Source organism: Wyeomyia smithii, chromosome 3 (assembly GCF_029784165.1).
Source record: "Wyeomyia smithii strain HCP4-BCI-WySm-NY-G18 chromosome 3, ASM2978416v1, whole genome shotgun sequence".
NCBI lineage: Eukaryota > Metazoa > Arthropoda > Insecta > Diptera > Culicidae > Wyeomyia > Wyeomyia smithii.
Window position 1 is genome coordinate 104066615 of NC_073696.1, and position 7753 is coordinate 104074367.

Sequence of the window (7753 nt, forward strand, 5' to 3'; positions counted from 1 at the left end):
CACCAAACCTGATCAAAATTATTTTGAAAGATTTTTGGACTGGAAACGTATATAGTATAATAAACTGTTGTAACTGAAAATTTTATGGAATAACCAACCTTTGAGTGATTTGTTACTTTTCTGATGATGTTGTTCGAATTTAATGCTAGTTTCTTTCCTACAATAAATGGCTGAGCCTTTATGAACGAAACAGAACATTTTTTTAGATCAGTGAGGCTTGGGGTTAACACTATTTTGATTATTAATCAATCTGAACACTCAAAAGAATCTGAAGAGTCACTTTTATTATCATCATTGTCCGTGTACGAACATTTCACTCGCAACACTTGCATTGCTTCGGACGAAAAAGTTTGACCGTTTTTCTTGGATTTTGGCCTAGAGCTCGTAATCAAAGGATCCGAATTCAATAGCAACCTGTTCAGAATGTCTCAGGACACTCATCATCATTACATGGCAGAGGTATGTTCTTGGAACTAAGTCAAAATCACTGCCGGAAGCTGAAAAGTTGCAATTTCTCGATGATTTTCACAATGATTTAACTCATGAGTTCGGATTAGTTCGGATGATCTTATATCACCAGTTTGAACAAAAACATACTGGCTTTCATTTGCAATTGACTGTTTTCATTGAAACTCATTGATACCTAACTTACCTCATATAATATGACATATAAAAAATCTCATTTACCTCATTTTTGTGTTTATTAAAATGTTCCCTGGCAATATCGAGACTACTTATAAGTCCTCTAAGCTTAGAGTTTGATAAAACTAACCTTCTTTGACAATATCCATAGTTGGTTTGATTATAAATCACTACGTTGTATTTGATTGTTTTGAAAATAAGTGAACGGTACGGGAGCATCGAATGCAACAACAGAAAGCTAAAATTTAATCGATTTCAACCAGCTGTAACAAAGATTTACAATATTTCTGGATGCTCATAAGCTGTCAAAAGATTCAGTAGGTATCACACTTCAAAATGAGACTATGCAGAACATGGGTAATAAACTTTTGCTTTTTTGACTTTTGATCAGGTTTTCACTTGATTTACTCCTATGTGGGATGCTGCGAACCAAGGTACAGAAAAGCGTTTTTAGAGTATAGACATCAGTGAAGTTGGATGTTTGCCTTCGTAACAACCCCAGCATTGCAAATTGAAGTGTGATCATGGAACTGCAACTCAGAATCTATTGTGACATCTAGATCGCGAATGAACTGGGCCCGTTCCAGCGTAATGATATTGATGTGGAATGGATAACTGATTGCATCTAGGCGACGAGTAAATGTGATCAATTTGCATTTAGTAACATTCAAGTTCATTCCATTCATTCTGTGCCGAACACGCATCATTATCGGACGTGTGATCGGTGATCGCTCCGATAGAATATAAAACAAAAGACGTGTGAACAAGTGTTGGCATTGTTTGCCTGGTCGAGTGAAATAAATCCGGGTTCAAGGTCGCGCCTTTGTGCAACTGTTTCGCATCGTGACTACCAGCTGGTGCGTAAGCCGATTTGGCTGCTGGCTGAATTGTGCTACAGCAGTGGACGAGACACGAAAGAGGAAAAAGAAGAAGCCATCAGTTGACAGTGAGTTGTATCGCTATGTGGAGTGATCTCACACCTGGCTCGCTGCTGGTGGCTGTTTGGTGCTGCTGTATTGGTGCTGCTGGCTGTAACGGCTGCAACTTCGAACGATCGGACAACCAACCTTACTGGAAGGGAGAAGTAAAAAGGTACGTGCTCTTGTCGGCGCTAGTGCGCTAGACTTAGCGGGATGGATGTAGATCCCTCGCCTCCCGCGCCACCATCCCCAAACCCCTCTGACACTGACCCTTCTGTTACCCCCTCCCCTGTTCATTCTCCAGTCCCCCCTCGCCCCAGGCTTTACCCAGACGGAGCCCAGGGCAGCTATGCTGTCTATTTTCGGCTAAAGGCGGGACCGAAATCGAAACAGTTGAACCTCTTGCAGATTTCTAAAGACCTGACGAAGGAGTACAAGGGCGTGACCGAAATTTCCAAGGTCCGGCCTAACAAGCTCCGTGTCGTGGTCAGTAACCTGAAAGAGGCCAACGATATAGCTTGCTCTGAGCTCTTCACACGCGAGTATCGCGTTTACATACCCGCACGAGACGTGGAGATCGACGGTGTCATAACCGATTCGAGTCTGTCCGTCGAGTGTATACTGGCAAGTGCCAAAGGGTGCTTTAAAAACAAAACCTGTCCCGATGTAAAGGTGCTCGACTGCAAGCAATTGCGGTCAGCATCGATCATCGGTGGCAAAACAGTATACACCCCGTCAGACTCGTTTCGAGTTACGTTCGCCGGGTCAGCGCTACCAAGCCACGTCTCGATCCACCGGGTTCGTCTCCCTGTGCGATTTTATGTGCCTCGCGTCATGAACTGCCTGAATTGTAAGCAGTTAGGCCACACCGCCGCCTACTGCTGCAATAAGGCACGTTGTGGCAAGTGTGGGGAGAATCATGCCGATGATTCCTGCAGTAAAAATGCTGAAAAATGCATTCACTGTGGGGAGAGTCAGCATGAGCTCTCGACATGTGCGGTGTACATGTAGCGCAGGGATAAAATAGATAGGTCTCTCAAAGAGCGTTCGAAGCGTTCTTACGCTGAGATGCTGAAGAAGACCGTTACCACTTCTCCCATTACATCAAACCCTTATGATCTGTTGTCCTCTGATGAAACAGATTCTGACGATTCACCAGCGGGAACATCTTACGCCAATCCTGGGGAGTCTAGAAAGAGGAAAAATATTTCCTCTCCTAAACTTCCCAGAAAAGGTCCTAAGATTTCTCAAAGTGAAATGAAAGTTACAAGCAAACCAAACAGTGCTGCGGAAAAACCGAAGCAAACTCCTCCTGGGCTTGCAAATTTAAAGTCCCAGAAGGAGTTCCCAGCACTGCCAGGAACATCTAAAACCCCAGTTGTTCCTTTTCCACATCCAGTTGATGAAACAAACTCTGGATTAGTGAAATTTTCTGACATTGTGGACTGGATTTATGAAACTTTCAATGTACCCGATCCAATTAAAATTTTTCTTACAGCATTCCTCCCAACAGTTAGATCATTTTTGAAGCAGTTGACTGCCCAATGGCCCCTCCTTGCAGCGATTGTATCCTTCGATGCCTAATTCAACTGCGTATATGAAGGATTCTATCTCTGTCTTACAGTGGAATTGTAGAAGTATTTTACCAAAAATTAATTAGTTTAAAGTTTTGATGAATAAAAACATATGCGATGCATTTTCCCTTTGTGAAACTTGGCTTACTTCAAATATTGATCTCAACTTCCATGATTTTAATATTATTCGCCTTGATCGAGACACCCCATATGGAGGAGTACTTTTAGGGATTAAAAAGTGCTATTCTTTCTATCGTATTAACCTCCCCTCGATTCCAGGCATCGAAGTTGTCGCATGTCAAATGACAATACAAGGTAAAGAGCTTTGTATTGCCTAGGGTGGTTTACCGGTAAAACAAAAACCGAAAAAACCGGTAAAACCGATATTTTTTCCAATACCGAAATACCGGTATTGGAGAGGCGAAAAAACCGGTATTTCCGGTATTTTTCTTAAAATTAAAAAAAATAATTGTCACAATATTCATAAATCATTGTAAGGTTAATGAATGCTACCCACTAAGGTAGGCGTTACAAATCAAATGACGGTGTATATAATATTATATATTTAGAAACATTGAAAATAATTTACTCTAACCTATTTATCAATTTTTGTTTCTTTCTTGTTTGTTCTGCTTGGATTCAAATTATGTTTTTGTGTGTATCGATAATATATCAAAAAACTTCTTATCAATAAAGCAAAACATTTATTTTTTAAGTAGAACAGCTAATTTCTTTACACACTCATACTTACAGAGGCAACCCGTGGATTTTGAACCTACCAGTTCAACCACAAATTCTGAAAATCATAGTTTGGGGCAGTAAGCACAATCTTGTCCGCGAAAAAACGTAAGTCATTATTCGTTTTGTGCTATTTAAAAGTAAAACTAAAAAAATAATATTTAAATATAAATTTGGATTAGGGATTTTTTTGGCGTCTCCGAGTGCATTGCACAGGTTGCACCTAGTTATGAACATGTTGCTCCTTATACAAAGCGTTTACAGGATGAAATAATCAATCAATAAAAAATTTTGTCCTAAAAATTATTGCTCCTTATTCTTGAGGTAGCGAAATTTAAATAACTGTAGCATGGCCAAAGCTTCGTCGCCCAAACCGCAGCGAATTTTATTAGCGATAATTATAGCTGAGAAAAATGCTTTCTCAGGTTGAACTGAATATGGAAGGACTGTCAAACAGAATAGAGAAGTATTTACCTTCGATTCCTTCGAATTTGTAGAATGTAAATACTTGTCTAATCATCATTTCATTTTCTTCTTCATTCATTTACTCTTCTCAACAGTTTCAATAATTGTTCCTCTAAGAATTTTAAATTTATTCAATAATTTCAAACTAAGTTTTGCGATGTGAAAGAAATTCGCAATAAAAATCTGCATGTTTTTTTTCATTAATATGAGTTTCGAAATAATGTTCTTCGTAATCATATCACTGGATTCATTCATTAAAGTTTTCCAAACACTATTAAATTTATCCAGTGTTGTATCTGGATCGTATAACACCACAAGAGATCAAAACAAGTGGTCCAAATCTTACAGAAAAAAAAGCTGGGTCGTAATGAAGCATAGGGACTCATCAATGCAAAAACATAATTATGCAGCGACACGTCCATAGATGCGACCTAGGCAAAAAATAGATTTCAAATCCAAATTTCTGTATATATTTAATTATTTTTCAGTTTTATTTTCTAATAGTACAGAGAGAATGATTTGCGTTTTTCCGTAGACATGATTGTCATTATTTCCCTAAACAATGATTTCCAGAATTTTGTAGTTGAACAAGTAGGTATAAAGACCACGAGTCGCCCCTGGTTTGTATTAGTCAGAAAAAAATAAAAATACCGGTTTTTTACCGGTTTTACCGGTTTTTATTTTTATAAATACCGAAATACCGGTTTTTCGAAAAGTCGGTAATACCGACCACCCTAGTATTGCCTCAATATATATTCCTCCCAGAGCACAGGTTGGGCAACGGCTGCTCTTTGATTTAATAGAACTTCTTCCCTCGCCACGTTTGATTTTGGGAGACTTCAACTCTCATGGCGTGGCTTGGGGTTCCCCTTACAATGATAACCGCTCCTTTTTAATCTATAACCTTTACGATGACTTCGACATGACTATTTTAAACAACGGCGAAATGACACGTATCCCTAAACCTCCAGCGCGCCCAAGCGCTTTGGATCTATCCTTATGTTCGACGTCGCTACGGTTGGATTGCACATGGAAGGTAATCCTCGATCCTCCCGGTAGCGACCATTTGCCTATTCTTATTTCAATTAATAACGGGTCAACTCGCATGCGACCAGTTGACATTCCGTATGACCTCACACGGAATGTCGATTGGAAGTTATACGAGGAAATGATTTCAAAAGCGGTCGATTCGATTCAACATCATCCACCACTTGAAGAATACAACCTCCTCGCGGGCTTGATTCTCGACGCCGCGTTGCAAGCCCAAACGAAGAAATATCCCGGCGTAACGATTAAAGAACGGCCTCCCACTCCGTGGTGGGACCGAAAGTGCTCCGATGTCTACACGCAAAGATCCGACGCGTTTTTGGCCTACCAGAAGGGAGGTATACCTGGCGACTATTTACGGTATCCGGAGCTTGATACCAAGCTTAAAAGCTTGGCTAAAGCAAAGAAACGCGGATATTGGCGTCGGTTCGTGAACGAGACGTCGAGGGAGACATCGATGAGCACTCTTTGGAACACAGCCCGAAGAATGCGGAATCGCGTAACGGTCAACGAAAGCGAGGAGTCTTCAAGTAGGTGGATATTTGATTTTGCCAGGAAAGTATGTCCGGACTCTGTTCCTGAGCAAAATATTGTTCGTGATGCGTCTCCGGGCCACGACGCGATAGAATCACCTTTTACGATGGCAGAATTTTCAGTTGCCCTCCTGTCCTGTAACAATAACGCGCCTGGGTTAGATAGAATCAAACTCAACTTGTTGAAGAATCTACCCGGCAATGCCAAGAGGCGCTTGTTGAACTTGTTCAATAAGTTCCTGCAGCAAAACATTGTACCGCAGGATTGGAGGCAAGTGAAGGTGATCGCCATCCAAAAACCAGGGAAGCCAGCTTCTGATCACAACTCTTATAGGCCGATTGCAATGCTATCCTGTATCCGGAAATTGATGGAAAAAATGATACTCCGTCGTTTAGACCATTGGGTCGAATCAAATGGCCTACTATCGGATACTCAATTTGGCTTCCGCCGTGCCAAAGGGACGAATGATTGTCTTGCGCTGCTTTCAACAGATATTCAGCTGGCGTATGCTCGCAAAGAACAAATGGCGTCTGCGTTCTTGGACATTAAGGGGGCTTTTGATTCCGTTGTTGTCCGAAAAGCACATGCATTTTACGCACGGCGATTTGGCAACTTTCCCCCCTTCTTTACAACTTTTATGTAAATGACATCGACGAATGTCTGGCTAATTCATGCACGATAAGACAACTTGCAGACGACAGTGTAATCTCTGTTACAGGAGCCAAAGCTGCCGATTTGCAAGGACCATTGCAAGATACCTTGGACAATTTGTCTGCTTGGGCTTTACAGCTAGGTATCGAATTCTCTCCGGAGAAGACTGAGATAGTAGTTTTTTCTAGGAAGCATGAACCTGCTGAGCTTCAAACACAATTAATGGGTAAAACGATTTCTCAGGTTTTGGTACACAAATATCTTGGTATCTGGTTCGACTCTAAAGGCACCTGGGGTTGTCACGTGAGGTATCTGATGAAAAAATGTCAACAAAGAGTGAATTTTCTTCGTACAATAACCGGAGAATGGTGGGGAGCCCATCCAGGAGACCTTATAAGCATGGGCGCAACTACGGGGGGGCTAGGGGGGGCTTCAGCCCCCTCTAGAAAGTGTTTAGCCCCCACTAGAATTTTCCAGAGAATGATTGTATTCAATATAAATACATTCCATACTACTTATCAGAGCATCAAAATCAACACAAATTGAGATGTCGTCATTCATTGGCTAAGAACTAGTTCTGCACCCAGGATCGTTTCTCAAGCCTTGCTCTCTTACTCATCTTACCAGTCAGACAAGAGCTGTAGTAACTCGTGCTGTATCAAGAAGTTGTCGCCATTTTACTCGGTTTTGGGCTGTGTTTCACCAGTTCCTACGCCCCTTACTTTTTGTTGCCGGTAGGGTTTGCTGAAGAGAAGTGATTTCACAGGGTTGTCGTCCGGCATCCTTACGACATGACCGGCCCACCGCAACCTATTGTCTCTCGCCAGGTGCGCAATGGGGTTCTCTCCAAGCAGCGCTTGTAGCTAATGGTTCATGCGCTGTCGCCGTTATCCGTCGTCCGTTTGTACTCCACTGTAGATAGTCCACAGCACCTTTCGTTCGAAAACACCAAGAGGACTTCCGTAGAGGACTACCGGTTATATTAGAGTTTTGTAGTTTTTTGTATTGAAGTAGTCATGTCCGATCAGCACTGTGATTGGTGCGTACGTATGTAATGTCTGTGAAGAACGGGCCGTCGATGAGAACGTGGTCAATTGTTTTGCTGTACGTTGGTCGAGGAAAGAAGGGACTTTGGACTGCCAGCCCGTGGGAAGCTGCGAAGTTGGTGCATAGCTGGCCGTT